The following is a 13080-nucleotide window of genomic DNA, read 5'->3' on the forward strand; positions in this document are numbered from 1 at the left end:
ACCACGATGAAGAGTGGCCCCAGCTTGCTGCAACTAGAGAAAGCCCTCGCACAGAAACTAAGACCCAACATAGCCAAAAATAAATAAATAAATAAAAGAAACCATGTTCTTATGTGAAAAATTTTTTTAAAAATTAAAAAAAAAAATTTACGTTAGTTCTTTCCAGTATATGGAGGTGTTTTAGGACCATAATGCTGGGGCATGGGAATTCACATCAGAATTTACCAACAGCTATCTGTCGAGCAGGAAGTGTCAAATGAACTCCATACAAACGTGAAGTTGGCAGGTGCCAGAGCAGATGCTAGCCATGGGCATGAATATGGACTTCTACATGATTTAGGACAGGAAATGGCAAGATAAAAATATATTAGAGAAGGAATAATTGAGTTCCTTCCAGTTCTTGACCATGCCTGCCCCAGGCTGGCTCTCTGTGAACTTGACTGTACTAACTAATGGATGACAGTGCAGTGCCCCTTCCTTGGTTTCCATTAAAATCAACGTGGTCAGAGGAAGGTCTCCTTAGTCCATTTTATTTTATTTTGTTTCATAACCTAGTACTCCTACAATTTGAAACCAAATTATAACCTTATAGTTCAATATGATAAGAAATAGTTGCCAAAGGAATATGTATATTGCAAATGCATGAAGCATCCCATTCCAATTTTATGCTGAGTTGGACACATATTTTTGCATTTATTTCAAGGGACAGTTAATTAAAATTTGAAAGTAAACTGTCACATAAAGTTACAGCTCTTTCATTACAGTGATGGCGATTCAGAAGTTTTAGAATTTCCCTTTATAGTTTTCTTTCTTTTTAATTAATTTATTAATTTATTTATTTATTTTTGGCCGCACTGGGTCTTCGTTGCTGCACGTGGGCTTTCTCTAGTTGCGGCGAGCGGGGGCTACTCTTTGTTGCAGTGCACGGACTTCTCATTGTAGTGGTTTCTCTTGTTGTGGAGCATGGGCTCTAGGTGCGTGGGCTTCAGTAGTTGTGGCACGTGGGCTCTGTAGTTGTGGCTCAGGGGCTCTAGAGTGCAGGCTCAGTAGTTGTGGCGCACGGGCTTAGTTGCTCTGCAGCATGTGGGATCTTCCCAGATCAGGGATCGAACCCGTGTCCCCTGCATTGGCAGGCAGATTCTTAACCACTGCGCCACCAGGGAAGTCCCTATAGGTTTCTTTTTATAACTGTTTACTAGAGATTTTGACATTCTAATACTATGTTAAATTTGCAAAGGTGAATTTAGATAGCACTGCCACAATAATTTAACCTACTTTATTTTTTTTAGTCTTTTTCTTTAAATGTGTTTGAAAGTGGTTTTATTTTTATTTTATTTTATTTTTGGCCGTGCCATGCAACATGTGGGATCTTACTTCCCCGACCAGGGACCGAAGCCGTACGCCCTGCATTGGGAGCACAGAGTCTAAACCACTGCACCACCAGGGAAGGCCCAGATTTTAACCTACTTTAAGGTTGTAAAAGTAAATTGAACTCTATTTTAGATTGATGTTGCTATGACTAATTAAAAAAGAAAATGTTCACTATATCTAACTGTAATAAAAGAAGGCAAATGTTTTATCAGTCAGGATCCAATTAGGAGACATAAACCACACCAGTAATTTAAACAAGGAAAATTTAATGTAAAGCTTGTCCTAGTCCATTTTGGCTGCTATAACAAAATACTGCAGACTGGGTAACTTATAAAGAACAGAAATTTATTTCTCACAGTTATTGAGTCTGGAAGTCCAAGATCAGGGTACCAGCATGGTGAAGTGAGGGACTGTTCTGGATCACAGACTTCTCATTGTATCCTCACATGGCAGAAGGGGGCAAGGGAGCTCTCTGAGGTGTCTTTTATAAGGGCATTCATCTTATTCATGAGGGACCTGCCCTCATGACCTAATCACCTCCCAAAGGCCCACCTGCTCATACCATCACACTGGGCATTAGGATTTCAACATATGGGGACTTCCCTAGCAGTCCAGTGGTTAAGACTTCGCTTTCCAATGCAGGGGGTGCAGGTTCAATCCCTGGTCGGGGAGCTAGGATCCCACATGTCTCGTGGCCAAAAAAACAAAACATAAAGCAGAAGCAATATTGTAACAGATTCAATAAAGACTTTAAAAATGGTCCACATCAAAAAAATCTTAAAAAAAAAAAAAAAAGGATTTCAACATATGAATTTTGGGGGGACACAAACATTCAGACCATAGCAATTATTAACTTGTAAAAGGTGGGTAATTACTAAAAGGGGTAAAAAATATTGCAAATAATACAACAGTAGGAAAGGCAAGGAACAGTTGCTATCTCTAGGCTAAGGGAGAGAATCCAAGGAAGGAACAACTTTGTAAGAGGGCTCCCCCACCCCAAGATGGATATTCAGACCTCTTTGGAGAGGGTTCGGCTGTAGCTACCAAATGCCAGCAAGGTTCCTGAAGTGCCTCAGACCAAAGGTGGTCCACAGCTGTTGGGCTGGGGCTGGTGAGAAGGAAATTTCCTGGCCGGGGAGCCAGCCAAACCTGCTGGAGGGTGAGCACCAGTGGGTTTCTCCCATGCCAGTGGCAGCCTCAGCACGGGAGTGGGAAGAAAGGCACACCAGAATCAGGAGGAGAGGCTCTTTCCTCTTGCCATCTCCCTTCCATGCCCTCTACAGAAAAGCTTCACCTTGTGCCCGCAGGCAAAGAAAAAATGTTTACAAGGTCTAGCAAATCACAAATCACCGCAAAGAGGGGTGAATTCCACAATGAGATACCACTTGACACACACCAGACTAGCTACCAATGTCAAAAAGATGTCAAAGAGACAGATGGCGAGAGTATGGAGCAATTGGAACCCTCATGCACTCTTGGTAGGAATGGAAAATGGTGCCGCTGCTTTGGAACAGTCTGGCAGTTCCTCAAATGATTAAATATAGAGTTACCATATGATCCAGCAGTTCCACTCCTAGGTGTGTACCCCAAAGAAATGAAAACATATGTCCACACAAACAGTTGTACACAAATGTTCATAATAGAAAATACATTACCAGGCTGAAGATGAAAGGACCGTTGATGGCATGTAGGTAGCATTTTGAAATAAATTACTAGGAAGTTTTTGAGTTTTGATAAAAATAGACTCCTTTCTTAATGCAAGAGAAACTGCATTTCTTACATGCACTACTCTTGTAATGCCTTACATTTTAAACTTCCACGACATAAATCAGTACAGACACAATTCCGCATCATGCTTTAAATAACTTTTCTCTGTGTGATAATTCACACTCAAGACTGTTTAATTATAAAGCTTATGTTCATTTGCAGGTGATTTGTAATGGTTTTCTCATTTTCATTGGATCTTTAGCAATGTCTCTCTCCTGTCATTTCTATTTTGACAAATCAGGAAATGGGAGCCATATGGAACACACTGTAATAATATGACTTTATATACACTGATTCTAGTTGTATTTAAAGAGAGCATATCCTTCCTTGAACAGCAGGCGTTTTTGTTATATTTTGGAGGTTAACCTTCCTGAAAAGATCAGGAATGTAGAAGATGTATTTTTACTACTAAAGGAAGAAAACATATACATTTCATATTAACTGAAGGAGATACACATTTTAAAACAATCTTTCTATTTTTCTAAATGTTTTCAATACCTTGAAATTTCCAGTATTTCATCTAATGTGATCTTTTTAAACTGACTATAATTTTTAGAGTTTGAATATTCTCCTGCAATGAAACAACTTTCATGCTTTATTAATAAGGGATTCAGAAATATTAAAACACAAGTTTCAGATAACATCATAGCTAATAAATCAAGAAGTTTTAAAATTCAATAAAAATATTAGGCTGCCTTGTAGTCTTGTCATGTGAGTTGTTTTTTGATCAGGAGAGTTATGTTATAAAAGGCAGCTCCTAGATTCGGCAGAAGAGTGATGAAGAGGATGGCCAGAGTCTTCATTCACATAACTTGAGGCCAACACCATATCCTTTAACCAGAGCATAAGCTCCTTCAGGGCAGGACTGGGTCAAATGCTATAATGGTGGATGTAATGAGAGACCCAGGAATGATTTTCCTGAATTGAATTGAATGGTAGAGTCCAGTTAATAAATTCTTTCAGATCTTGGGAAAATCTGGCAGAAAGCCCTCTCATCAATATTTGATGAGAAAACCTTGTAGCTAGTTCTACAAAGATAACCAGAAAGGTGAAGTTCACAAAAAGAAAGGAAATCAAAAGCTTGAAACAGATTTTCTTTCACATCCACTGTGCTGTTGTTGGCATTTCTTTGCTTCCCTAGTTGAAGCAGAGTGGACTTATCCTGTGTTACTGGCACCACCTGGGAAGTGAAATGGTTCTGAGGACTGTTTACTTGTAGGTTGCAGATGGAAAGGGAAGGACCTGAAAGAATAACTTTACCTGTACTATTACACCAGAAGTGAGAGACCAGTAGATGTCAGCATAAAGACACAATCCTCCTGATTTCTGTTTCACCTAGATGAAAAGATCGGGTCCTGTTGCTCATATAAACAAGAGCAGGGGGAGCTTCCTCCCTCTCCAGATGCCTGATTCTCCCTCTAGGGATGTGGCAGCCCTTACGACTATTTGCGGAAGAATTATTTCATGCCCTTGGAAATCACCTGTCCCCCGCCTCCCATACACATGACAAGCCCCCACTCTTAGGATTCTTATTCTACATTTCTGGAGTAGCACCTTGGATTTTGCATTTTTAATAATCTCTAAAGATCGTTCTGAGGCACAGCCAGGGTTGAGAACTAATGTCTGAAGGAGTAATAACAAATACATGACTTTGCTTCCAAGCATACTTGTTGTATCTAACTGTGTCCTTGGATTTTACTCTGTCTTATGAAATCTATTTGTGGATTTATTGTCATTGTTTCATTTATTAATTCGTCTATAATTTGCAGAGTCTGCTATGCCCCAGGAATTGTGCTAAGTGCAGCTAAGGAGGCTACCCCTAAGTGTGGCAGGGGAGATAATAAGAAACACGTAATTTCAGTATAAAGTGACAGCTCTGATAGAGATAAACTCAGCAGTGAGGAGGAGCTCTTAACCTAAGGAACACAGGCATGATGCAGCTAAAATACTGATGGGGACGACAGGGCAGGGAAGAAAGCCCAGCCGGGCATGGGTGCCCTTGTCCTTGGTGCTGAACCATCTCTTCTCTGGCTAAGGTAAAGAAGTTTTTCCTAATTTCTGGTTTCTGATGATTTCTCTACTACCTCTCCCACTAATTCTGAGCCAGATGAGGAAAGGGGTAGAAAATATGAAGGAACCCAGATGTAAGCAGATTAAAGAGGATATTGAAGAAGAGACAGCCACTGAGTTATTATTGACTTGGTGATGTGGAGTTTGGGGGGAGAAGGGAGCAGAGATTTCCAATAATTAATTCCCAGGAAGAAAGTTTCTCCTCTGGAAAGGTAAGATCTCCAGTACTTTCTACAATGCTATACTTACGAAAGCAGAGGCTTTCCGGAAGTGTTAATGATCTGAAATGAGTCCTGAAATTCGCCTCTAGGTGAAGAAGACTTGAGAGGCATTCAGGAAGAGAAAGCAATATTAACAAAAAAAGAAAAAAAAAACTTGTTTAAGGACCCACACATAACTTAAAATAGCAAGAACATATAGTGTGATAACACGATATAATGGTGAAGATGTAGCTAAGAGTTATGTCATGGATACTCTTGTATGTGTATATTATTTCATTTGATAGTGTCCCAGAAGTCTCTAAATTATGGCTAATTTAGAAAATGTAGAAAAGTATTAGGAAAAAAAATCATCCATGATCTCCAATGTAAAGAGAACCAAATTTAGCCTTTGGTATATTTTCTTCCACTCTCTCCTTCTAGTCTCTCTGTTGTGTGTATGTATATATATATATATATATATATATATATATATATATATATATATATATATATATACACATGTATGTATATATATATACACACACGTATGTATATATCATATATACTATATACACTATACATTAGACTATATATATGTGTGTGTGTGGAGAGAGAGACTAGAAGAAAAATATGTATACTCACACATACCCACAGTATCTATATATTCCTATAATGTATATATGGAGATAAAGGAATATAAAAAGGAGTTGTGGTATTCATCTGCTGAAATAAAGACTGAGAATGAAATTTAAGAAATGTTCCTAAGACATGTGCACATTAGTTACCATTGTGAGACTTAACCGGAATTTCCACACTGATGCTGACCAGTGTTGTCCTACATGAAATGCTGTCTGTGTGGACCTGTCTTGGAGCTGGACGATTGCTTCTAATTGTCCTTCACCCCAAGAGTCTTCATGGTTTTGAGCTGACTTGGCCATTCTGAATCTACAGGGATCTTAGGAAGTTTCAGAAGCCTCGTGACAGTCTGTTGTGTGAAGGGCTATAAATTGGAGAGAACTGAATACAGTATAGTTATGTATATGCTGGAATACTGCCACCACTAAAAGTCATGTTTCCAAATGATACTTAATGACACGGGCATGGCTTACACTCACATTTCCTCTTCCTCGGCACACAGGAAGGCCAAATTTCCTAGACTCCCCTTACATTATATTGAGATCATGTGTTTGGATTCTGATCAATATTGGTAAAAGCAGTATTGCCCTTAGATCTGAATGGGACAAGCCCCTACCTGTCTCTGAGCGTAGAGAGCCCTGCATATTATAAACACATGGAAAATAAATGTATTAAAGGATACATACAAGGTCACCCAGCTAGTAAATGGAAGAATTGGGATTAGAATCTAGGCAGTCTGGCTCTAGGATCTGTGCTTTGAACCATTCCTCTTTCCACCTTTGCTACGTGTATAATTATGCCTTAAAAATACCCCTATTATGAATGGTTATATTTGTGGGGTGAAAGAATAGGGATTTTGTATTTTTTTCTTTATGTGTACGTTTTAATCCTCTACAATGAGAAAACATTTGTTTTATAAGTAATACATGTCTCACTATTTTAAAAAAGGAAGATTCCTCTCCATCCCACCCCCCTTGCATTTGAATAAGCAAATGTCAAGCATATTTTTTTCACTAAGGACTTCATTTTGGATTGATTCAGCCATCCAGACATTCAGTTAACATTTGTTGACAACTGTGTGCCATTGACTGAGCTGTGTGTTTGGGAGATAAAGTTAAATAGGACAGTTACTGGCTTCAGAGAGCTTACAGTATAACTCTGTGTGGAGTGGGAGAGGGTCCCTGCCCTGGTCCTTCAGCACCGGGAAAACAGCAAAAATATCATTCAGTAGAGGTCTAAGGGCAGTGATGGGAATTGTTTCTCAGTGCAAGAAGCAGTTTTTATGTTTGCAAAACATCACTACTAATTTTCTGGAATCTATTTTCCTTAGATTAAAAAACAATAGAGTTTATTTTTTTAGAGCAGTTTTAGAGTCACAGCAAAATTGAGCAAAAGGCACAGAGATTTCCCATATGCACCCTGCTGCCACTCAGGCATAGCTGCCCTCCTCTTATCAACACCTCCAACCAGAGTGGTCCATTCGTTATCATTGAAGAAGCTACACTGACACATCATAATTGTCCACAGTCCATAGTTAACATGAGGGTTCATTCTTGGTGTTGTGTATTCTACAGGTTTGGACAAATGTATAATGACATGTATCCACAATTATAGTGTTATACAGAATAGTCTCACTGCCCTAAAAATCCTTGTGCTCCACCTATTCATCCCTCACTCCCCCAAACCCCAGTCAACAACTGGTCTTTTTATTGTCTCCATAGTTTTGCCTTTGCCAGAATGTCACATAGTTGGAATCATACAGTATTGCAACTTTTTCAGATTGGCTTCTTTTACTTAGTAATATGTGTTTAAGTGTCCTCCACGTTTTTTCATGTCTTGGTAGCTCGTTTCTTTTTAGTGCTGAATAATATTCCACTGTCTGGATGTACCACAGTTTATTTATCCATTCACCTACTGAAGGACATCTTGGTTGCTTCCAAGTTTTGGCAAGTATGAATAAGGCTGCTGTAAACATCCATGTGCAGATTTTCATATGGATATAAATTTTAACTAATTTGGGTAAATACGTAGGGGTACGATTGCTGGATCCTATGGTCAGACTATGTTTAACTTTGTGAGAAACTACCAAACTGTCTTCCAAAGTGGCGGTACCATTTTGCAACAAATGGTACCACCGGCAACAAATGAGAGTTCCTGATGCTCCACATCCTCACCAGCATTTGGTGTTGTCAGTGTTCTGGATTTTGGCCATTCTAATAGGTGTGTAGTGGTATGGCATTGTTGTTTTCCTTGAGACTTTTAAGACTATAGGGCATATAGGAAGTGTGGAGGTGGGTAAGGAAGAAAACAGTGTTGGCTGGAGATGAACATTGGCAGTGTTGACTGAGGGAAATATTAGGGTATCTGCTTGGATAAGAAAGAGTGCTTTGCCCAGGTTCTAGATTCAATTAGGAATAGAGAAATGTTCCAGAATATAATAAACTGGTCAAGACATCAGAATGCCTACAGAATGTCTGGCAAACCTTTGGTAAATATTTTCTCTTCTACTTTCTTCTAGAAAATTCTATGTCACTCATTGGCATCACTTCATTCTATCTGCCAAGCAAAGTCATGTTCTTTTGTAATTCCTAAGAAATCATTCACTTTGAAAATTTCCTTAGGGAAATGATCTCATTCTGTGGCACTGGTTTTTTTGTTTGTTTGTTTTTTAAATTTATTTATTTATTTTTGGCTGTGTTGGGTCTTCGTTTCTGTGCGAGGGCTTTCTCTAGTTGCGGCAAGCGGGGGCCACTCTTCATCGCGGTGCGCGGGCCTCTCACTATCGCGGCCTCTCTTGTTGCGGAGCACAGGCTCCAGACGCGCAGGCTCAGTAGTTGTGGCTCACGGGCCCAGCTGCTCCGCGGCATGTGGGATCTTCCCAGACCAGGGCTTGAACCCGTGTCCCCTGCATTGACAGGCAGATTCTCAACCACTGCGCCACCAGGGAAGCCCACTAGTTGCGTTTTGAGGCACTGGAAACTCTTTAATGGCTTGGGGAGACCAAGTCACTCTTCCTTCTCGTGGTGTGCAGCCAAGGATTCATTCTCCTTGTATAAATGGCAGCTGGGAGGGCTTGGGGACGCGACCACGTTAGCCATTCCAGTGAAGCCGAAGCTGATGCCCATGTCGTTGGCTCTGACTCTGCTGGGTGCCTGTCTGAGGCAAGGATGCTCCCTTGGGGAAAAGGGTTCAAACAGGAATTGGATGATTCATTCCCACTGATGGAACTTAGTTCCTCTTGCTCTTCCATTCTCCTCAGCTACCCTGCCCAGCCCTTCTGGGTCTCTTGACTCTGCAAAAGCGAAGGCTGAGTCTGTGGCCTAGGTCGCCTCAGCCTCCAGCCTGCGGTCCGCGGGGATGGCTCAGAGAACGGCTTTCTACAGGAAGGTGCTGCTGCCACGTCCTCTCTGTGTTCAGGATGATCTTCTCTAGGTGAGTGAAGTAGGATGAAGGGCTTGCCTAGGAAGGCTGGTCCTTACAGGCAGCAGGCCAGAATCAAAATATAATGAACACATACTGAACACTCACTGTGTTCCAGGCACGGGTTCTCTTTTCATCTGAATCTTCATTATCGTCCTAGGAGGGAAGTACTATTTTTGTCCTCACTTTACAGATGCGAGAACGGAGGTTCAGAAAGGTTAAGTGATTTGCTTGGGGTCACAGAGCTAATCCATAGCAGAACTCATCTGAGGCCAGGCAGTTATCTCCAGCAGCTGCCTTGTTGGAGGAATGAAAATGTGAGCACACAGATCCGATCTCTCCTGGCAGAAGCCCAGGTTTCCAGGCTCCCACAAACCCAGCCCTACTTACTCAGTATCCCTTGGATGTACTGCACATATTTTTTATCCTTTCACACTGGTCCTCAGCCTCACCATGTCACACTTGCTCTCTTTGCTTAGAATCCCTTTTCTCTTCCAGTTTGTATCCTACAAAGATTCCAAGGCTCCGGCCACAGTCCCATATCTGCTAGGAAGCCTTCCCTGACTTCTGTAGTCCATTAGCATATTTTCTCTAAGTTATAAGTATATGATCCTTATCCATAGATTCTGTCTATATTCTAATTTCCTATTGTCCCCTCATTTATGAGAAAATAACACTTCATCTTTGTACTTCAACTGTAAGCTCCTGGAGGGCAGGGACAGCGTCTTTCCCTTCTTTTATCAGCACAGCACTGTGTGCACATGGAGGGCTCCCCGAGTCCTGACTGACTGTAAAGAGTGGCATAAGAGGAACAGCTCCAAGGACGAGGCATACATTTTAAATTACGTCCAGCTGTATGCAGGATCTGTCCACATATTTTACCATTGGAGTTTGTAAATATAACATTGATTTTTTAGGTTCATTGCTGCAAGTATGTAATCGGGCATGTAGGTGTCAGGGAAGCTTCAGACTTATTAGCTTCATAGTCAGCAACTCAGTTCAATATGGGACCCATGCCTTCCATCAGTTGTGTTCACCTTAAATGAAGGATAGATTCAACTGAACGGAGTTATGAACATGTGACTTTTGAACATCAACACTTACATAATTATTGGTTTGCAATGAGGTTTTAATCCTCAAGGTACTCAATGTGAAAAATCAACATGGTTCCCATCAGGACCAATTATTTGTTAGCTACCTACCAAAGCCAAAGCCAGACTTGACCTTCATGTTCATTTCCCCTTCACTTCACATCCTGAACCTAATTTCCTCATCTGAAAATGAATGTGGATGATGATTCCAACACTGAGATTTTCTGACTCTAGATGAACAAGTTCTTACATCCCTTTCTGCTCCTTCCTTATTCCACAAGGAGGTAATGTAAAGAGGAATGTTTCTGTTGGGTTGATCCTCTTTCACCCAAAGGATTAACGATGTATGCAGGGCATCAGGCTCATGCCGGGGAATAAATATAAAAAAGAATTTAAATATTTCAAGACTGGGATTAAGTTCTGAAAATGGATCTACTAGAATATTTTAGCCCAAGGACATGAAATGTATCACTCTGTGCTGTGAGGCGTGTGTTCCTGGGAACAGAAGTCAGTGTGTTCCTGGGAAGAGAAATCCCAAATTAGAAAAGGAATTCCAAATCCATGTGTCTGCAGGAATTTAAGGAAAAAAAACACATACTATTCCTTAGTTTTATTTGTGCAATAAATTATGCTTGCTCTTTAGCACTTATAAAATAAGGCTACTGCTTTACTCAGTGAATTAAACTCTGATTTTGTTTTCATGGGCAATCCAAGTAAGAACACATAGGAATGGGATTAATTATTAAGGACGATCAACTCAAATTTTTCAAATAAATGCAAATCAATCAGAGGTCAAAAGACTAATGGTAACAGCCATCATCCCAAACAGGTTTTGGCATAAAGTAAGAATGAAACCCCCCCAGTTCCTGAAGCTAGCTGGATTGGCAGAAAGCATAGCTGTCTAAATACATACGACTTCTAGTTGCTTCCAGAAAATGCTGACAAACTAAAATTAGCAGGAACATGGAACATCTACTTCACTGCATAATCACTACTTGTAAGTTAAGAAGGAAAGTAAGATTCTGACTATTCTGATGAGTATATAGCATTTTAATTTTGTTTAAAAAATTTGGGAGGGGGTCACATTCTTGGCTTTGCTGAATAAAGAAAGTCAGGAAAAGAGGGGCTGCATGTTGAAGAATTCACTAAGGCTTAATGAACAAGAGCTCTTTGGGGATGCCTTAAGAGTTTTAGGGTACCATTTTCTCCCTTGTACCATTAGCTTTTTCAATCCTTCAGAAAACAATAACCGGGGAACTCTTCCATAATTTAAATCCACATTTGTTTCTTCCAATGAGGGCTCAGATCAAAGCACCATTAAATAATCTTACAAAGATATCACAGAAATGTATTTTTCACTATGTGTTACAAAACCTTTTTGTTTTTAAATCTTGGAAGCCTGAGAGAAATTCTGAAAAATGAAAAAGCAGAATAGCCATAAGTATTTGAAGACATTAAAATCTCACCAATTAAATTCCCCATTACATTTAATAACATAAGCTTTAAAAGAGTCACTTTATATATGAGGCCAATCTACTTCTTACCAATGTACTTTTTAAATACTTTCTGTAAGCTTTTATTATTGTTTATTACTATATTTTATTGAGGTATAGTTGATTTATAATATTACGAAAGTTTCAGTGATTCACAATTTTCAAAGGTTATACTCCATTTATAGTTATTATAAAACATTGGCTCTATTCCCTGTGCTATACAATATATCCTTGTAGCTTATTCATTTTATACATAGTAGTTAGTACTTCTTACTCCCCCTACCCCTATCTTGTCTTTCCTTACCAATGTACTTTTAAATCCACTGTTGACCTTCTGAAAGGCCATCAGTCAGTATAGGACTATAAAAGCTGATAGAAGAGATGCAGATAATGATCAAATATAATAAAAATGAAAATACAAGAAGATGATGAAGAAGAAAAAGAACCAGAAACACAAGAGGGTGATCAGTTACCGCCTGGGACTCTTGTCAGATGAACATCTGCATGAAGTCCCCTTGCCTCCTGCCTTGGTCTAACCCATTTATACGTGGTCCTGTCCCCCTGGTGCCCCAGGCCTTCTGTGTCCACTTTGCCTCAGTGACAGTGGGCCACCTGCACACTCGCAGTCCTGACTGGGAGCAGAAAATGCACCAACCAGATGCTCGTCTTTCCCTCCCTGGTGAGACCCTGGAACGCTTCACGGTAGGCTTTCCCAAATTCTGCGTTTGTTTTCGTAATATTGCAGGGGTGAGTCAATCTCTCGTTCTGAGTCCCGAGACTGCTCCTGGAAATCTCAGAATAACTAAGTGATTCGTAGGATAACTGAGTATTAGGAGTGGAAGGATCTTAGGGTGACCCAGGGGGTGACACATTTCTTTGCTTTAAAGAAATATGAAGCTCTGGGAATCCAGCCAAGCTCTGAGACTTGCCAGACCAAATGCCCAGTGTGCCCTGGCGAGGCCTCATACTCGTGCGTCCCAACCCTGCACAGTCACTGCTTTACCTTATGCTGCCCCCCAAATGCTGCTCTTC

At 40.3% G+C, this 13080-nt stretch overlaps 1 long non-coding RNA gene across 1 annotated transcript in view; it reads left to right on the forward strand.

The window, feature by feature from the left end:
- The window catches only part of LOC137761593 (uncharacterized), a 39149-nt gene extending 26406 nt beyond the window's left edge, over positions 1–12743 (forward strand). The window contains exons 2-3 of the long non-coding RNA XR_011073431.1: positions 9304–9476; positions 12622–12743. This is a non-coding gene — a long non-coding RNA (uncharacterized lncRNA). The remainder of the gene's footprint in view (positions 1–9303; positions 9477–12621) is intronic.
- The last annotated feature ends 337 nt before the right edge of the window (positions 12744–13080 follow it).

Source organism: Eschrichtius robustus, chromosome 1 (assembly GCF_028021215.1).
Source record: "Eschrichtius robustus isolate mEscRob2 chromosome 1, mEscRob2.pri, whole genome shotgun sequence".
Taxonomy (NCBI): Eukaryota; Metazoa; Chordata; class Mammalia; order Artiodactyla; family Eschrichtiidae; genus Eschrichtius; species Eschrichtius robustus.